Genomic DNA, 22,116 nt, shown 5'->3' with positions numbered 1-22,116 from the left:
GGGCTGTGTTGTCTGGTTTGTCTTCTTATGGTTTTGCTCGTGGTTGCTGTCTTTATTTTTTGGTTTTCCTAGGCTTGGTATGTCAAGCCTAGTTGGTATGTCCGCACTGGCATACCCTTGTACTTTTATTGGTTGATTTATAAAATTCACCTGGGGTAACCCTTTACCCAAAAAGAACTCTCTCAAATTGTCGGCCAAAGTGTGTTGATCAAGAGGGATTTTTTTTGTGTTTCAAGTGTAGAAATCCTAGCAACATAAGGTGTTCGTTGGAAGCTTGGGGTATGCGAGCTTGAGATCTTCTCCTTTGAAGATTTCCATTCAAGAATATCATCATCTTCATCTCCTTGCTCCAAAGAAAGGTTGAATTCTTAAACACCCTATGGTTGTATTTTGATAGCATGCATGTCATATATGGATCCAATCTTGGGTTTTTACATTTAAAATGGTTTTAAATCTTGCAAAGTAACATGTTTTAAATCCTTATTCCGCTGCGTTTTAATTTTATTCGAATAAAATTACTTTGATAAACATGTGAAAAACCCAACAATGGTATCAGAGCCGCTTATATGAGTGCTTGCTTCATCGGATTTAAAATTTCGGGTTTTCGGGTTTGTAGAAACCCTATGGCCGAAATTTTATCCATGGTTTTCCTTTTGTTTTTTCAAGATTTATTTCCTACATGCATAAAGGAATCTTGAAAAAATTATGTCATATGGATGATTTGTTTTGTTTGGACAAAAACCCACATTTTTCGGTTTTTCATTCTTGGCCGAAAAATATAGGTTGTAAAAGGAAACCATTTTGCTCTTGAAATTTATATATATTCGGATATATATTTTGGTGTTCATAACCTAGCCATGACCTTGTATGAATATGTTTGTGTTTGTGATTTTAGTTAATTATTCAATGGGTTGTAATAATTATTATTTTTGTCTTCCATTTGTAAAAATATGTAATTTATTTATTTTCATTTGGTATGTAAGTAAATAGATTAGATGCATTTTATTTTACTAGAAAAATGTATTAGGATACTTTTATGTAAAATGCACATAAAAATGCGGTTTTGGGTTTTGCCATTTTCGGGCATAAAGAACTTCATAGTTCTTAACGGGATTTTAGCCCGATAACCAAAACACATTTTTGAAGTCCAAAGGAGTTTGGAGCTGAATATTAAAGACATTTGGAAGTTCAAAGAATGTGAAGAAATCACAACACAAGATGAAGACTTGGAGCATTTGGATGCGGGATCAAGTGGGAGTTCACCTACACCCCTCTTGTGTCTATCTTCACCCTTTAGGAAGGACCTTTTGACACACTTGTTTCGGCTAACAAGTGTGGTCAAAATAGTTGGCTATGGTTATGCACCTATTATCATATGTGTTGTGTGCTTGTATGGTTATTTTTTTATGGTTGTTTGGATGATATTTGAATATGCATGCTTAACAACAAATAATCCGGAACAAGCCTAAAATTGGTTCTTACAAAATCATTAAAACGGTTCATAAAAGGTTTTATTAAAAAAATTAATGATTTTATAATAAAATGGTTTTTATTAAAAGAACCTTGAAAATTGGTTTTCACTAAAGTACCATTGATTTGAATGCATGCAAATATATGGTACATAAAATTTTTCTAAACTAGAATTTTGAAAAATAAAAATCCCTTTTATAAAACAAGTCAAACACCATCCTTTTATACATCACTGGAATTACTTGGGAACTCTTTGTGGGATAAAGGTCACCTAACCACATTTGAGGAAACTTGTATATTTGAGGTGGGTTCACCATGTTTGTGGGATAAAGGTCACCTAACCACTTATGTGTGTAAACTCACATGTGTGTGTAAGTTGGACGACTTGATTTGGAAACCATGAACTTAGGGTCACCGAAGCATGGGGAACAAAGGTGTTGATGGGATTAAACATGCCAACTAAACATAAAGATGTTTAACCGATCCCATATAGCTAGAAGTTGCAAAGGGTTGCAATCGTCAAACGTTGACTACCTTGTTAATTTAAATATTGAGATAAAGGTCACCTAACCAATATTTAAATGTAACGTTGGATTCTAGATTTTAATTATTAATTGTCTATGAGACATTAAAAGGGTATTAATAATTAAAATTTTAATAATATCGAAAATACTAAAATTGAACTTTGTTAAATTTTGTAGATGGCCGCTAACAATGCAAACCCGATTACCCAAACCGTCCGTAACCTATCACTAAGAACCATCCTAGAAAAGGATCGTCTCAACCATAACAACTTCATGGATTGGTTTCGAAACTTGAGAATTGTTCTCAAGCAAGAGAAGATATCCTATGTATTGGACGATCCTATTCCCGATCAACCTGACGAGGAAGATGTAGAAGCCTACAATGATTGGGTTAAGTATACCGAGGACTCCATGCAAGCCTCATGCCTCATGTTGGGAACAATGATTCCCGAGATTCAAAAGGACTTTGAACATCATGGAGCATACGACATGATTACCCAATTGAAGGAAATGTTCCTACAACAAGCAAGGGTAGAACGCTTCGAAACGGTTCGAGCGCTTGATGCATGTCGAATGGAGGAAACCCAATCGGTCTCATCTTACGTCCTTAAAATGAAAAGCCACATTGATCGCCTCGAGAGGCTCAATTGTCCCGTCTCTAAAGAGTTGGCTACGGATTTGATCCTCAACTCCTTAACAAAGAAATTTGAGAGCTTTGTTATGAACTATAACATGAACGGATGGGACAAGAGCATTGGTGAGCTTCATGCAATGCTCAAAACGGCCGAAGCAGGAATGGGTAAAAAGGCTTTACACGTTCTAACAATCAATGAGGGAGGCAAGAAAGGGCATCACCCCGACACCAAAGCAAATGTTGCCAAGGGAAAGGGACACGTCAAAGGGAAGGGAAAAAGAAAGGCAAAAGCAGAACCACCAAAACCAAAAGAGAAGAAGGCAAAAGTTGCCACAAGCGATCCATGCTTTGAGTGTGGAGAGATAGGACATTGGAAAAGGAATTGTCCAACCTATCTCAAAGAGTTGAAAAACAAGAGGGATGCGGGGCAAACCTCAGGTACAATCTTTATGATACATATTGATCTAAATGTTATTTCTTCTAACACATGGGTATTAGATACCGGATGTGGAACTCATATTTGCAATTCGTTGCAGGGGTTCAAAAGAAATAAGCATTACAAGAAGGGAGACACTAGTCTCTTCATGGGCAATGGAGCGAAGATTCAAGTTGAAGCCCAAGGAGACTATGTTTTAAAACTTACAAGTGGTTTGGAAATATGTTTGAAAAATGTTTTGTATGCTCCTAGTTTGACTAGGAACATTATTTCTGTTTCCCTTTTAAGACAATATGGATTTGATTTGAAGTTTGTGAACAATGAAATTTATGCTTTGATGAATGACATGTTCTACTTTAAAGGTACGCCTTCAAATGGTATTTATGAATTGGTTCATGATAATACATCATTTGATAATTCGATGTACCAAGCAAACACCAAGAAACTCAAAATGGATTTGAGTGAGACCTATCTTTGGCATTGTCGTCTTGGTCATATAAACAGAAATCGCATGCAAACACTTCAAAAGAATGGTCTTTTGGAAACAAATGAAATTGGTTCATTTGATACATGCGAATCTTGTTTACAAGGAAAAATGACCAAGAAACCCTTTAGTGGCACAAACCAAAGGGCAAAAGATTTATTAGGCATCATACATTCAGATGTATGTGGTCCTTTTAAGCCAATGACTAGGAATGGTGAAAGATACTTCGTAACTTTTACCGACGACTTTAGTCGTTATGGTTATGTGTACTTGCTAACACACAAAGATGAAGTTTTTGAAACGTTCAAAGTCTTCCAAAACGAAGTAGAGAATCAACTCACCAAGACAATCAAAGTTCTTCGTTCTGATAGAGGAGGTGAATACCTTAGTGATGCTTTTCAAGATCATCTTCGGAGTTGTGGGATCATCTCACAACTTACTCCACCTGGAACACCACAACATAACGGTGTGTCTGAGAGGAGGAATCGAACTTTATTGGATATGGTTCGATCTATGATGGTTAGAAGCACATTGCCTCTATCATTTTGGGGTTACGCTTTGCTCTCTGCGGCTCGTATATTAAATATGGCCCCAACCAAGAAAGTGGATAAGACACCTTTTGAAATATGGCATGGAACGGTTCCATCATTATCATATTTGAAGGTATGGGGTTGTGATGCTTATGTAAAACAATACACCCCAAACAAGTTAGAAGTACGATCCATTAAGTGTATCTTCGTAGGATATTCTAAAGATGATATAGGATATTATTTCTACGATCCAACAGAGCAAAAAGTATTTGTTGCTCGAAAGGGTAAGTTCTTGGAGGATAAGTTCCTTATGGAAGGAACTAATAGAACAGTGGAACTTGATGAGGATCAAGAACCACAACCCGATACACGTTTGGTTGATACTAGCACTCAACAAGAGGTTGTTGAAAATGATCAAATGGTTGATCAACATACACAAAATGTTCGCAGATCTGGTAGAATTAGTAATCCACCTGAAAGATATGGATTTTTCATGGATGGATGCTATGTGGTAGATTCAGATGAGCCAACCACATACCATGATGCAATGTCAAAATTTGATTGCGACAAATAGCTTGAAGCCATGAACGTAGAAATGCAATCCATGTATGACAACCAAGTTTGGGAATTGGTTGTGCCACCTCTTAATTCCAAAGTAGTTGGAAGTAAGTGGGTTTTCAAGAAGAAAACATATATGCATGGTAACTTGGATACTTATAAAGCGAGACTTGTAGCAAAAGGTTTCACTCAAACTCAAGGGGTTGATTATGATGAGACCTTCTCGCCAGTGGCAATGCTAAAGTCGATTAGGGTATTATTTGCCATAGCTGTATATTATGACTATGAGATTTGGCAAATGGATGTCAAAACGGCTTTCCTCAATGGATATCTTGATGAAGATGTCTATATGGTTCAGCCTGAAGGTTTTGTCGATCCAAAACATCCTAACAAAGTATGCAAGTTAAAGAAATCAATCTATGGATTGAAACAAGCATCGAGAAGTGGGTGCGAAGGATTCTTGAAGAATGGGAGATCCATGCGGATGACAAAGGCGATGATGGGGGCTGATTAGTTGTGTTTGGTTGTTCCTTTTCTAGATTTTAGTCTAGTGGTTGTTTCCTTTTGTTGGTTGTTTTGTTTTGGTTTGGTTTTTGGTTTGACTTTCTTGAGGTGTGTCTCATGATTGAACTAGTGTAGACTCTCTACACTACTTGTATTTTTTGGTTGTGAATATATAGAATCACCGGGGTAACCCTTTACCCAAAAAAAAAAAACAAGCATCGAGAAGTTGGAATCACCGTTTTGATGAAGAGATTAGGAATTTTGGGTTCATCAAGAACGGCGATGAAGTTTGTGTGTATAAGAAAGCTAGTGGGAGCACCGTCACTTTCTTAGTATTGTATGTCGATGACATTCTACTATTTGGAAATGACATTCCAACCATGGAGGGTGTAAAAGCCTGGCTTGGAAGATGTTTTTCCATTAAAGATCTTGGAGAAGCTGCCTATATTTTGGGAATAAAGATCTATAGGGATAGATCAAGGCGCTTGATAGGTTTAAACCAAAGTGCATACATTGACAAAGTCTTGAAAAGGTTCAAGATGGAGAACTCTAAGAAAGGTTTGGTACCTATTCAAAAGGGGACAATATTGAATGTAACTCAATGTCCAAGCTCAAAGGATGAGCAAGAAAGAATAAAAGGAATCCCATATGCGTCTGCTATTGGATCCATAATGTATGCAATGATATGTACTAGAACGGACGTGTCATGCGCTTTAAGCATGACAAGCAGATACCAGCAAAATCCAGGTAACAGTCATTGGATGGCTGTTAAGAGCATATTGAAATACCTTAGGAGGACTAAGGACATGTTTCTAATATATGGATCTGGTGAAGAGGAACTCGTTGTAAAAGGTTACACGGATGCGAGTTTCCAAACTGATCGAGATGGTTCTCGATCACAATCTGGGTATGTCTTCATTTTGAATGGAGCTGCAGTCTCTTGGAAGAGCTCGAAGCAGGATGTTGTAGCATTGTCCACTACAGAATCAGAATACATCGCCGCCTCATTGGCAGCACAAGAAGCTGCGTGGTTAAAGAAGTTCATTGCCGACCTAGGGGTAGTCCCTACCATTCAAGACCCCCTAGAGATCTTTTGTGATAACGAGGGTGCGATTGCTCAAATCAAGGAACCTCGTGCACATCAAAAGACAAGGCACATTGAGCGGAGATTCAACTACATAAGGGATGAAGTTGAAAAGGGAAAGATATGTATTCGCAAAGTTCACACCGATCAAAACGTTGCGGATCCCCTCACGAAGCTCCTTGAACGGCCAAAACATGAGGGTCATACTTGTGCCTTAGGACTTCGATATTCTAGTGATTGGATTTGATCTATTTTGTATTTGGATATTGGAACAATTGTTATTTTAACTCTATGGTATTTTGAGTTATGTTCCATTTTAGCATGTTTAAATCCGTGAATAAATTAATTATTCTAAATGTCCGTAGTCGATCATACTTGTGGGAACAAATATGAATGTAAGACTATTATGAACTTGGATTGGTGGATATTCATTAGGTATGAATATAGAGCAAAGTGTTGCTGCCAAAGTTCATAGATATTTGTGGGATACAAATATTGGACTGACCCGCTCTCAAATGTTACTGCATGGAATCATTTGTGATTGATCATAAGTAAATTTGAGCAAAGGCGAATATCATAGTATCCTCTGACCTGAGATACATATTGGGTCTTGATATTCACCAAATATTATACCTTGACTTAGTTCTTCGCTGTCTGTAATAGGACAGTACATAAGGCTAAGCTCAGGTGTGGTACGAGGTGATTGTGAGAGACGTATGTAGTCAAGAAGGGATTTGTTCCTCTTATTCGTTGAGAGTAAGATGTCTAAGGCCTGTTAAAGTTAAATCAACAGAGAATGATCACATTGTGTCTCTGGATTTAACATGACATCTTGGATGCTGGATAAGGAAGACTTCTTGGATGAAGAGTGAAGACCAATTTATTATGTGTTTGATGTAATTGGTTGTTTTCTGTTTTTGTGTTTCACTCTTTAGTGGTATGCCACTAAGAGAACTAGGGAGTATGTCAGCTTCCTACTTGGGTTTTTTGTTATATATATAAAATCACCGGGGTAACCCTTTACCCAAAAAGATTTAACATGACATCTGTAACGAAAGGATAAATGATAGATTCACCTAAATCATGTTCAAGTAAGGGACTTGAAGGGGATGATGTTATTGAATGGCACTTCGTCATACGTATTAGGGGTAGTAAACCGTTGTTAGGCGTCATTGACTGCTTGCATCAATCTTCTATATATCTTGTGCAAGTGGGAGATTGTTGGACTCTGTATGCCCAAGACACATATTAAATTGATGTGGCTAGTACGTTATGATCCAAGTCGGGTCATACCCAATAACAAGCTAGACAAACACCTACAATATTTATTTATGATATGATCAAACAAATAAATATTAACACTTACAATATTTAGAAATCGGTTTTCTAAATAAATTGCACTTGACAAGCTAGTAAATTATATGGATAATTTATTTTGAGAGAATATTTTATTTGTTATTTAATGGGTTAAATAACAATTTTAAAAGGTTGCATAAGTCTTGTAAACATGAGATGTTATATTTTATAAAAGGTTATAAAATAAACAAGACTTAAATTTATAAAAGAAATTGTGAATTTTTTTTTAAATAAAAGCTAGGGGCCGCCCCCCTCATAGGAACTCACAAGTTTTTTTTGGTCCAATCATAGTGCATGCATTTTGCATAAATAGATGATTGTTGATTGGCCATTTTGGGTGGCAACTCTCTCTCTCATCCTTTTAAGAAAAGGGTGTTCCAAGACTTGTAACTATCTATCATTTTTTTCAAGAATTCAAGTGCAAGAACACACAAGAACTCTCTCAAATTTTCGGCCAAAGTGTGTTGATCAAGAGGAATTTTTTTTTTTTGTGTTTCAAGTGTAGAAATCCTAGCAACATAAGGTGTTCGTTGGAAGCTTGGGGTATGCGAGCTTGAGATCTTCTCCTTTGAAGATTTCCATTCAAGAATATCATCATCTTCATCTCCTTGCTCCAAAGAAAGGTTGAATTCTTAAACACCCTATGGTTGTATTTTAATAGCATGCATGTCATATATGGATCCGATCTTGGGTTTTTACATTTAAAATGGTTTTAAATCTTGCAAAGTAACATGTTTTAAATCCTTATTCCGCTGCGTTTTAATTTTATTCGGATAAAATTACTTTGATAAATATGTGAAAAACCCAACATCTGTTTCATCCAGACTCGGTTAAATTAGGATCATTCAACTTCCCTAGCGTGCGAGATTCGGAATTGTTGTTTTACGAATCGTATAGCATTCAGAGTCGGCTACATTCAGATTGCATCCATACTCGGTTGAATTCGGATCCAATAACATCACTAATTATAAGGATTCACAATGGATGGTATCTAGATTCTATTTAAAGTAGATTCGGTTTAATTTGGATAATTCAACTTCCCTAGTGTCACACCCCCAAAATCCACCTGCGGAGTATCACCGCTTGGGAGCGTGACTGACCAGGATCAAGCCACCAATCATATTGAACATGTAATTAATGTCAAGTATAATAAATGTAAACAAACCATTCAATACGATTGATGTTTCAACAAAACATAATTTAAGTTGCGGAAGCATAGTAAATAATCCAACAATAGTTAATAGTTTTAAATGTCATAGTAGTTCAACGTAGAACCACGATCCTTGTCCACAACGACCCGCTTCTCCAGTACAAGCTCCAAGTACCTAACGATCTGCAAGGCATGTAACAGAATGATCAACAAACTAGTTGAGCGAGTTCACAGTAAGTAAGTGCGTAACAGTAAGTAACGGGTGGCTCTACTGGGCCAATAGTAAGTTATGCAGGTGGGGGCTTCCCATGTTATGTGACCACTAGACTATTCGTATTATCCCTGTTCTTCGTCCGAGAACAGTAGCGCGTATGGGGTGTGCGTAGGTTTTACGCACGTATCCTTCGTAACCGAGGATAGAAGTAACATATGACCACGTAGGTGTTATCCCAACCTACGGAAGAAGTAAGTAATGCGTACACGTAGGTTTTACGTGCGTGCCTGACATCCGAGGCAGTAATGGCATATGACCACGTAGGTGTTATCCAACCTACGGAACCACGTAGGTGTTATCCCAACCTACGGAACCACGTAGGTGTTATCCCAACCTACGGAACCGTCCTGACATCCGAGGACCATGATAGGTGATAGTCTAGGAAAAGCGTTTGTACGTTATAGGTCAATTGAAACCTTTAACCCATTCCCACGACCCGGGAATCCCATGCCTTAGTAGGAGTGTGAACTCACCTTGGTTTGCTCGGTATGCTAGGTTATGTACTCACAAGTAATTAATCAAGTCCTATTGTATGCACGTATAACAAATCAGTTCACGTTCGAAATGATACGCATGTAATCTAATGTCGTATGGTGCTTGACAGCCAATATCATGTATCAATCATGTATCACGTAACAGTTTACCCATTCATGCAATTCACGTAATTCATGTGAACATATACAGGATCATGCATCTCACAAAAACTCAGACAAGTATGGGGGGGGTCTCCCCTGTTCAAAACTCGGATATCACATGAAATCATCATACAATAAACTCAGACTATCAAGTTACACACACAGACTCATTAAACTCGGTCCAAATATAAGTCAATAAACTCGGACCCTAAACATTTCATTAACTCGGCCCAATTAAACTCAGCCCATAAACATTTAATAAGCTCGGTCCACATATGGATTTATACTCGGACCAACCTTTACAATTTATACTCGGACTACAAAACAAACTCGGACCAAAGTGACATGTATTAAACTCGGACCAATAATAAACTCGGACTAGGTCCATTATATTCGGACCACTTGCAAGCTAAATAAACTCGGACCATTAGGGCATTATATTCGGACCACTTGTAAGCTAAATAAACTCGGACCATGAGAGATTTATTAAACTCGGACAAGTGATTAAACTCGGGCACATTACAATCTAATATATTCGGACAAAGTGGTCCAACTTAAACTCGGACAAGATGGTCCAACTTAAACTCGGACCTGATGATCTAATTTAAACTCGGACAAGATACAATACATTATACTCGGATCATTATATTCTTCAAATAAATTCGGTCCATGTGTTCATCAATTAAACTCAGACTAACCCAACAATACTCGGACTAACATATAAATCAACCTCAGACAATTACATTAGCAATTGGAACAGTTACACTTTCGCATTCAACAGTTACGTTCTTATTGTCAAAACCCTACTTCATACACATCGCAGAACGGCAATTTATCACCAAGAAATCATCCTAACATTCCTTGAATCTTATCATCATGCAAACAATCATTCACTAATCAACATCATTATCACAATACTCAATATCCATTTAAAACGCAGAACCTTCATATGATAATCTAGGGTTTTTCAAGAATTGCAAGAATCATGAATTTGTAACAATCAAACAATCAATCACTAACAACCAACAATGATTAAGCAATTACCTTGATGGATTCTAGAGAAAGAGGAATCAAGTGATGATTATCTTGTGCCAAATGATTTGGTGATGATGCTTGCTAGAGGATTAGAGAGGTGAAAGTACGTGTTTTGGTTTCTTGTGATGATTAGGGAATGATTAGTGAAAGAGATTAGGGTTTTAAGTATCTAGGATTTCACTAATTACCATTTACATCCCTAAGTATTGTAATTTACAAATGCACACCATCTCATAACTGTTTCATAGTTCCACCACCAAGTTTACACATTTGACAAGTTTCACAAATACAATCAAACAATCAAAACATAATTAATTTCATGGCAATCAATACATGATCGTGCAATAAATACGAAATAGAATCTTGGAAATTCGAGTTGTCACATTATCCCCAACTTAAAAGAAATTTCGTCCCGAAATTTGGTACGCACTCACTGAGGAAGCTAGGTAAGTTACATCGTTCACTGGTTTTCCTGGGGTGTCACATCATCCCCCCGTTGATTCGGAATTTCGTCCCGAAATTCAGTAGTAGTAGCTTCAGCCTCAGTAGTGGATGCATTGGTTTCGAATAACTGGGGATACTTTTCTTTCATTCGATCTTCGCGTTCCCAGGTGTACTCTGGGCCACGCTGGGAGTTCCAACGAACTCGAACAAGAGGGATTCTCTTGTGTTTGAGGACCTTAACATCCCGGTCCGTGATTTCAACTGGTTCCTCGACGAACTGCAACCGCTCGTCGATAGTGAGTTCCTTAAAAGGAACTATAAGGGTCTCATCTGATAGGCATTTCTTCAGATTCGACACGTGAAATACATTGTGAACTGCACCGAGTTCAGCTGGTAGGTTTAATCTGTAGGCTACTTTGCCAATTTTCTCAATGATTCCGAACGGTCCGACATACCGTGGATTGAGTTTGCCTCGTTTGCCAAAACGAACCACACCCTTCCAGGGTGAGACTTTTAGTAAAACCCGGTCTCCGACCTGAAATTCCAAAGGTCTCTTACGCTTATCCGCGTAGGCTTTCTGACGGTCGCGTGCTGCCGCCATGCGTTGTCGTATCTGCGCAATCTTTTCTGTGGCGTCCACTACAATCTCTGGACCCGTAATTTGACTATCCCCCACCTCTGCCCAACAGAGAGGTGACCGGCATTTACGTCCGTATAATGCCTCAAATGGAGCGGCTTGAATGCTGGTGTGGTAGCTGTTATTGTATGAGAACTCCACCAAAGGAAGGTGTTTTTCCCAGCCGTTGCCGAAATCGATAACACACGCCCGAAGCATGTCTTCTAGAGTTTGGATAGTTCGCTCAGACTGCCCATCCGTCTGAGGGTGATATGCTGTGCTCATGTCTAATCGTGAGCCGAAGGATTTGTGCATTGCTTGCCAAAGCTCTGACGTGAATCGTGCATCGCGATCCGAAATAATAGAGGTGGGCACTCCGTGCCTTGAAACAACTTCTTTCAAGTAGATGTCTGCTAGGGTAGAAAACTTGTCCGTTTCTTTGATAGCCAAGAAGTGAGCAGACTTTGTGAGTCGATCAACGATCACCCAAATAGTGTCATTCCCACGCTGGGATCTAGGTAAGCCCGTAACGAAATCCATGGAAATTTCTTCCCATTTCCACTGTGGTATCTTAGGCTGCTGAAGTAGACCAGCTGGTTTCTGATATTCAACCTTGACTCTCGCACAGGTTAAGCATTTTCCAACGTACGTAGCGATGTGAGCCTTCATACTAGGCCACCAATAAGTAGTGCTGATGTCGTGGTACGTTTTATCCGACCCTGGATGTACCGAATAGCGAGACTTGTGAGCTTCATCCATTACAAGTTCGCGTAAACCGCCATAAAGTGGGACCCAAATACGCCCCGTTACATAGTAAGCGCCGTCTTCCTTTTGTTCCATGCGTTGCCTTGAGCCGCGTAAGGCTTCAGCTTTGACGTTTTCGGGTTTCAGTGCTTCTAACTGAGCAGTTCGTATCTGTGCAGGAAGACTGGACTGAATAGTAAGCTGTAGCGCTCGCACGCGCTTAGGTAGAGTGTCTTTCCGACTGAGGGCATCAGCCACAACATTGGCCTTGCCTGGATGATACTTGATAGCGCATTCATAGTCATTAAGCAGTTCGACCCATCGTCGTTGACGCATATTCAATTCCTTCTGCTTGAAGATATGCTCGAGACTCCTGTGATCGGTGTAAATCGTGCACTTGGTACCGTACAGGTAGTGTCGCCATATCTTAAGCGCAAAAACAACGGCTCCCAGCTCCAAATCGTGCGTCGTGTAGTTCCGTTCATGAACCTTGAGTTGACGAGAGGCGTAGGCAATAACTTTATCCCGCTGCATCAATACACAACCAAGCCCCTGTATCGATGCGTCACAATAAACCACGAAGTCATCCGTGCCCTCGGGCAATGAGAGGATAGGTGCGCTGCATAATCTATCCTTTAAGTACTGAAAAGCAGTTTCCTGCGTATTACCCCATCTGTACACGACACCTTTCTGTGTTAGCATAGTAAGCGGCTGCGCGATCTTGGAGAAGTCTTTGATAAACCGTCTGTAGTATCCCGCCAAACCCAAGAATTGGCGTATTTCTGTTGGTGTACGCGGTGCTGGCCAATTTCTGATCGAATCTACCTTGGATGGATCGACATGAATCCCATCCTTGTTCACCACATGGCCTAAGAAGTGGACTTCACGAAGCCAGAAGTCGCATTTAGAAAACTTTGCGTACAGTTGCTCCTTTCGAAGAAGTTCCAAGATAAGACGTAGGTGCTGCTCGTGTTCCTCCTGACTCTTGGAGTAGATCAGAATGTCGTCGATGAAGACAATGACGAACTTGTCGAGATAGGGTTTACACACCCTGTTCATAAGATCCATGAAGACTGCAGGCGCGTTCGTAAGCCCGAATGGCATGACAAGAAACTCGTAATGACCGTAGCGAGTTCTGAAAGCGGTTTTGGAGACGTCCTCATCCCGGACTCTCAGCTGATGATACCCTGACCTTAAATCAATCTTGGAATAGTAACACGACCCTTGCAACTGGTCGAATAGGTCATCTATGCGCGGAAGAGGATAACGGTTCTTCACCGTTACCTTATTGAGTTCGCGGTAGTCGATGCACATCCTGAACGTACCGTCTTTCTTCTTCACAAATAACACTGGAGCTCCCCAAGGCGAAGAGCTTGGACGAATAAAGCCCTTTTCCAAGAGCTCTTGTAGCTGCTTCGACAGTTCTTCCAATTCGGTTGGAGCTAAACGATACGGTGCGCGGGCTATTGGTGCTGCTCCAGGAGCTAACTCAATCTGAAACTCGACTTGACGATGAGGAGGTAAACCAGGTAAATCTTCAGGAAACACTTGAGGAAAATCGCGTACAGCTGGATGATCTTCCAACTTCTTTTCTTTGCATGGGATTTCTGCTTGCTGTTGCTGCTGGCGCTTCCGATTTGCAGGCCGTGGACTCCTGAATCCTTAGCTTCATGGCCCATCTTGAGACACCTCTGGAAACGTCCCTCGTTGCACTAACCACCGTGGTGTCTGTTGCATTAGTTACACATTGGGTGAATTCCCCGATATCCACCCTGCCCCTAACCACCAGAAGTTGGCTGACTCGGCTCTGGTGATCACTATTCTTGCGCTGCTGCTGTGCTTGAGACTGAACGGTAGCTGAACCCTTGCTGGAATACCCATCCCATTTCCGCTTGCTGTCACTAGGAGTAGCGGGAGTAGCAGGAGTGGTAGCGGTAGTAATAGCGCTGATACAACTAGGCAGCCTGTTCTGTTCCACTGCCTGATCCGTGAGGCGATAAGCAAGACACTGAATGTCTTGAATGTTGTCGAGGTTAGCCGATGTAGCATAGCTCTGAATTTCTGAGGCTAGACCCTTGTGATACAATTCGATATGCTTGCTTGGAGGGTCCACCATGGTTGGACACAAGATGGCCAATTCGTTCGTCCGTTTCGTATAAGCATCAATTCCTGACCCCGTCATTTTCAAATGGTAAAGCTCCACTTCCAACTTGTGGATGTCATAACGTGTGCAGTGTTCCCTTTTAATGCGTTCTTTGAATTCGTTTCATGGGGTGGCGTTAGCAGTTGCCAACCCTAGTATCCGTACTTGCGCGTTCCACCAGATTAGCGCGATTTCTTCCAAAGTACCAGTGGCGTACTTGACCCTGCGAGCCTCAGGGCATTCACACATCTCGAATACCGACTCGAGCTTCCCAAACCAATGGAGTAGTCCAACTGCTCCTTCTGGGCCACTGAATGTGTTTGGACGACAGTCCATGAAGTTCTTGAATGTGCAGGCATGTTGCTATGCGTTCTGACCCGTTGCGCGAGAAAGATAGGTCAAGGTTAAGCGCGAGAGTTGGGTCACGAGAGTAGGATCTAACATCCTAGAATAGGTCTGGAATAGCAGGTTATACCTCCTGCTTGTGCGGCTGCAAGTGCCGCAGCAACTTGTTCGTTAATGAGAGCCGTCAACTGGGCTTGAGTCATGTCAACACGTCCAGACATGATCGAACAGTAAAGGTAGCATAAGTAAGAATGGTTCACGAATAGTGCGATGACAGAAGAGTGTAAGCACGTATGTGTTCTCAAGCATTAACAAGTTGTGAGCAAGGTAATGTAAGCATACTACGAGCAAAGTTCTATGCAGTTCTAGCAAGCAGGTAACAAACATAAACCTTATTACCTAGGATGTCGAGTCTTGCACGTGGAGCGAAGCGTCGTTGTGGATCGTTTGAGAGCACTGTTCTGGTTATAGTCTGGTTTTAATAAAAACGTTTTCCCATATTAAAACCAAGTTCTCTATAACCAATGGCTCTGATACCAATCTGTCACACCCCCAAAATCCACCTGCGGAGTATCACCGCTTGGGAGCGTGACTGACCAGGATCAAGCCACCAATCATATTGAACATGTAATTAATGTCAAGTATAATAAATGTAAACAAACCATTCAATACGATTGATGTTTCAACAAAACATAATTTAAGTTGCGGAAGCATAGTAAATAATCCAACAATAGTTAATAGTTTTAAATGTCATAGTAGTTCAACGTAGAACCACGATCCTTGTCCACAACGACCCGCTTCTCCAGTACAAGCTCCAAGTACCTAACGATCTGCAAGGCATGTAACAGAATGATCAACAAACTAGTTGAGCGAGTTCACAGTAAGTAAGTGCGTAACAGTAAGTAACGGGTGGCTCTACTGGGCCAATAGTAAGTTATGCAGGTGGGGGCTTCCCATGTTATGTGACCACTAGACTATTCGTATTATCCCTGTTCTTCGTCCGAGAACAGTAGCGCGTATGGGGTGTGCGTAGGTTTTACGCACGTATCCTTCGTAACCGAGGATAGAAGTAACATATGACCACGTAGGTGTTATCCCAACCTACGGAAGAAGTAAGTAATGCGTACACGTAGGTTTTACGTGCGTGCCTGACATCCGAGGCAGTAATGGCATATGACCACGTAGGTGTTATCCAACCTACGGAACCACGTAGGTGTTATCCCAACCTACGGAACCACGTAGGTGTTATCCCAACCTACGGAACCGTCCTGACATCCGAGGACCATGATAGGTGATAGTCTAGGAAAAGCGTTTGTACGTTATAGGTCAATTGAAACCTTTAACCCATTCCCACGACCCGGGAATCCCATGCCTTAGTAGGAGTGTGAACTCACCTTGGTTTGCTCGGTATGCTAGGTTATGTACTCACAAGTAATTAATCAAGTCCTATTGTATGCACGTATAACAAATCAGTTCACGTTCGAAATGATACGCATGTAATCTAATGTCGTATGGTGCTTGACAGCCAATATCATGTATCAATCATGTATCACGTAACAGTTTACCCATTCATGCAATTCACGTAATTCATGTGAACATATACAGGATCATGCATCTCACAAAAACTCAGACAAGTATGGGGGGGGGGGTCTCCCCTGTTCAAAACTCGGATATCACATGAAATGATCATACAATAAACTCAGACTATCAAGTTACACACACAGACTCATTAAACTCGGTCCAAATACAAGTCAATAAACTCGGACCCTAAACATTTCATTAACTCGGCCCAATTAAACTCAGCCCATAAACATTTAATAAGCTCGGTCCACATATGGATTTATACTCGGACCAACCTTTACAATTTATACTCGGACTACAAAACAAACTCGGACCAAAGTGACATGTATTAAACTCGGACCAATAATAAACTCGGACTAGGTCCATTATATTTGGACCACTTGCAAGCTAAATAAACTCGGACCATTAGGGCATTATATTCGGACCACTTGTAAGCTAAATAAACTCGGACCATGAGAGATTTATTAAACTCGGACAAGTGATTAAACTCGGGCACATTACAATCTAATATATTCGGACAAAGTGGTCCAACTTAAACTCGGACAAGATGGTCCAACTTAAACTCGGACCTGATGATCTAATTTAAACTCGGACAAGATACAATACATTATACTCGGATCATTATATTCTTCAAATAAATTCGGTCCATGTGTTCATCAATTAAACTCAGACTAACCCAACAATACTCGGACTAACATATAAATCAACCTCAGACAATTACATTAGCAATTGGAACAGTTACACTTTCGCATTCAACAGTTACGTTCTTATTGTCAAAACCCTACTTCATACACATCGCAGAACGGCAATTTACCACCAAGAAATCATCCTAACATTCCTTGAATCTTATCATCATGCAAACAATCATTCACTAATCAACATCATTATCACAATACTCAATATCCATTTAAAACGCAGAACCTTCATATGATAATCTAGGGTTTTTCAAGAATTGCAAGAATCATGAATTTGTAACAATCAAACAATCAATCACTAACAACCAACAATGATTAAGCAATTACCTTGATGGATTCTAGAGAAAGAGGAATCAAGTGATGATTATCTTGTGCCAAATGATTTGGTGATGATGCTTGCTAGAGGATTAGAGAGGTGAAAGTACGTGTTTTGGTTTCTTGTGATGATTAGGGAATGATTAGTGAAAGAGATTAGGGTTTTAAGTATCTAGGATTTCACTAATTACCATTTACATCCCTAAGTATTGTAATTTACAAATGCACACCATCTCATAACTGTTTCATAGTTCCACCACCAAGTTTACACATTTGACAAGTTTCACAAATACAATCAAACAATCAAAACATAATTAATTTCATGGCAATCAATACATGATCGTGCAATAAATACGAAATAGAATCTTGGAAATTCGAGTTGTCACACCTAGCATGCGAGATTCAGATTGTTTGTTTTTCGAATCGTATAGCATCGAGAGTTGGCTACATTAAGATAGCATTCATACTCGATTGAATTTGGATCCTACAACATCACTAAATAGAAGGACACACAAGGGGGGGCACGGTCCTCCCAACCGCCGGAGTGATCTCACTCCGGGAGCCGCTACCCGACCAAGCTAGCTCCGCGGTGACTTCCCCATGCCGAGTTCTTACCCTGGGCGACATATGCCACTCCCAAGACTCGAACCCAGTACCTCTGAGAAGAGGTGGGTGTCGGTGGCCAACTGGGCTACCCCAGTTGGTTAATAGAAGGACACACAATGGGTGGTATCCGCATTCATTCATCCAGACTCGGTTTAATTTGGTTCATTCAATTTCCCTTGTATGCGAGATTCAGAAAGGTTGTTTTACGAATCGTATAGCATCCAGAGTTGGCTACATTAAGATTGCAACCATACTCGGTTGAATTCGGATCCTTTAACATCACTAATCAGAAGGACTCACAACGGGTGGTATCCGGATTCTGTTTCATCAAGACTTGGTTTAATTTGGATCATTCAACTACTCTAGCTTGCGAGATTCAGAATTGTTGTTATACGAATCGTATAGCATCCAGAGTCGGCTACAATCAAACAACATGCATACTCAGTTAACATTGAATCCTATAACATCACTAATCAGAAAGACTCACAATGGGTGTTATCCGGATTTTGTTTCATCCAGAATCGATTAAATTTGGATCATTCAACTTCCCTAGCATGCGAGAATCAGAATAGTTTTTTTACAAATCGTATATCATTCAGAGTCAGCTACATTCAGATAGCATCCATACTCGGTTGAAGTCGGATCGAATAACATCACTAATTATAAGGATTCACAATGGGTTGTATCTAGATTCTATTTCATCATTCACAAGATGTGTCGTTTAGTAGAGGTAAAGCTAAAGTTTCGTGGAAAGCGGTTTGTACTCCTAAGTATGAAGGTGGTTTAGGCATTAGACGCATTGGGGATATGAATAAAGCCCTGATGGCGTCTCATATTTGGAGTATTGTGATGAAGCGGGATTCCCTCTGGGTCGAGTGGGTTCATTCTTATCGGCTTAAAGGAAAGAACTTCTGGGTTTGTAAAGCAACATCGAATTCTACTTGGTCATGGAGGAAGATTATTCAGTTGAGGCATATCATTCGAAAACATGTTTAGTCCGATGTAGGTAATGGTCACAATACTTCAGCTTGGTTTGATCTTTGGAGTGTTTTAGGTCCTCTTGGTGATTTTCTGTCGCCAAGAACTATTACAGATGCTGATTTTCGGTTAGATGACACCGTCTTCAATATTTTCTCTAACGGAACATGGAATTGGCCTGTGGCGTGGAGGGATCTATTCCCTGTTCTTATTCAGCTGGATCACTTTCAAATAGAACCGACAAAATCTGACCGGTTGCTATAGAAAGATGGTGGTGATTTTCAGGAGTTTTCTTCGTCAGCCGTGTGGCACTCGGTCCGGCATAGAGAATCAGAGGTGGATTGGAGCGGTATTGTTTGGTTTGCACAATGTATTCCTAGGCACGCGTTTATGATGTGGCTGATTATGAAGAGAAAGCTTCTTACTCAAGACAAAATTCTGCAGTGGGATCTTTCAAGGCGAAAAAACATGAATATGATGTGCTGTTTATTGTGCTATGAGAATTGTGATTCTCATCATCATCATCTATTTTTTGAGTGTAAATTCTCTGATGAAGTTTGGAATATGATTCGAGGTAAAGTGGGGATGGCGGCCGTGAGTTCGAGATGGGTGGATATCATCGAATGGTTATGTGCTCGAGTTCGGTCAAAGAAAGCTGAGGTTTATGTTGCGAAGATTCTAGTTGCGGCAGCTGCGTATACTATTTGGCAAGAGCGGAATGCAAGATTATTTAGAAACCAACTGCGTCCACCCGAAATGGTAAAAGATATTATTCTGAAAACTGTGAGATACAAGTTGATGGGAGCTAAGCTAAAGAACAATGCTAGGGTGCGGAAGCTGCTTGGGGATTGGGAGATTTCAACCGAAACTAAAGATGATGGAGGCTAATTAGTTCGTAGCGTTTTGTTTTGTCTAGATGAGTGTCTAGGTGTTTTATGTCCTGGTTTCTTCGGTATTTTGTTTTGTTGCTGGTTTTACTTTCATGGGGCATGTCTCATGATTGAACTGGTGTAGGCTCTCTACTCCATTTGTTCTTTTTTGGTTGTGAATATATAGAATCACCGGGGTAACCCTTTACCCAAAAAAAAAATAGATTATATTTCATCAGAACTCGGTTTAATTGAGATCATTCAACTTCCCTAGCATGCGAGATTCAGAATGGTTGTTTTACGAATCGTACAACATCCAGAGTTGGCTACATTAAGATTGCATCCATACTAGGTTGAATTCGGATACTCTAACATCACTAATCAGAAGGACTCACAATGGGTGGTATCCGGATTCTGTTTCATCCAGACTCGGGTTAATTTGGATCATTCATTTTCCCTAGCATGCGAGATTTAGAATGGTTGTTTTATGAAGCGTATAGCATCCATAGTCGGCTACATTCAGATAGCATCCATACTCGGTTGAATTCGGATCCAATAACATCACTAATCGTTAGGATTTACAATGGGCGGTATATAGATTCTATTTCAACCAGACTCGGTTTAATTTGGGTCATTCAACATCCCTAGCATGAGAGATTCAGAATGGTTGTTTTACGAATCGTATAGCATCCAGATTTGGATACATTAAGTGTCACACCCCGACCACGAAGAACATACAAAACATGGCGGAAACGTCGGGGAGTGTTGTAACAGAATTTATTGTTTCAAATCCATGGCAAATGAAGTTTCGTTTTATTAATCAAACAAGAAAATTTACATTGTTTAAACAAGAATCAAAGTGTACATAACATAAATTAACTAGTTCTTGTCTCGTTTTAAGTTACTAAGGCACAGGTCCGCCTAAGTATGTCTTGATAAGTCCTATGCATCATCTCCTGAAAACACATGTGAAAATAGGTACGTCAGCATAAAAATGCCTGTGAGATACATAGGTTTTGTGAAAACAGAATACCTGACTTATGTTTGAGAAAATGTTTAGTCATGAACCTGGTAATTTGCTTTGCCTTGTAAATCATTTGAAAAACGATAAGATCAAATGATATGTATAAATAAGAGAGTAATGTATGGTTAACTGACTAACCATGTAAAATGAGTTTGTATAAGATGAGTTGTTTGTAAATCAAGGTCTTGTGAAAAGCGTGTTATTTGTATAAAATAGTTATATGTCTCAAATTGAAATGACTCAAATAACGCTACGATATGTAATACCATACAAACACTTATATATAGGAAGTACCAACGGCGTATCCACCATGCTTGTATCGTATTACACACGCCTCGTTGCTTAGATCACTTACTCAAACCAAACCATCAAGATGTAATGTTTAACAATTGTAGAAATGTTTATGTACAGTCAAATGTCTATTGACAAATGTAAATCATGTCAACAGATACAATTGGTTCACACGGTTCAAAGGTTACGAACGGTTCATATAATCAAAGGGTTAAGACGGTTCACATAGTCAAACGGTTACAACGGTTCAAAATGTAGTATAATGTGTTCATATGCTGGATGAGCATCTGCAACAGAAATGCAATGAGAAACAATGTACTAAGTATGCACACAATGGGCGTACGTAGCATGAAATGTATTGTAAAGTGATGTACTAAGTATGCACACAATGGGCATACGTAGCATGAGATGTATTGTAAAGTGATGTACTAAGTATGCACACAATGGGCGTACGTAGCATGTGATGTATTGTAAAGTGATGTACTAAGTATGCACACAATGGGCGTACGTAGCATGTGATGTATTGTAAAGTGATGTACTAAGTATGCACACAACGGGCATACATAGCATATAATGTTTTGAAATCATGTACTATAAATGTACTAATGAACATAGCAAGTATATGATGTGAAAATAGGAAAGCATGAAGGTAACAAGTAGGCACATGTGTTTCACCCCAAAACAGTTTGGAAAACAGTAAAAGAGGGGTTCAATGTACTCACATGAACTCCTCGAAAACATGTAAAAGATGGGGTTCTATGTACTCACCTAAGATTGCTTTGAAATCCTTG

The sequence above is a fragment of the Helianthus annuus genome, chromosome 15, assembly GCF_002127325.2.
Source record: "Helianthus annuus cultivar XRQ/B chromosome 15, HanXRQr2.0-SUNRISE, whole genome shotgun sequence".
Classification (NCBI taxonomy): domain Eukaryota; kingdom Viridiplantae; phylum Streptophyta; class Magnoliopsida; order Asterales; family Asteraceae; genus Helianthus; species Helianthus annuus.
This window is presented reverse-complemented; position numbering follows the sequence as displayed.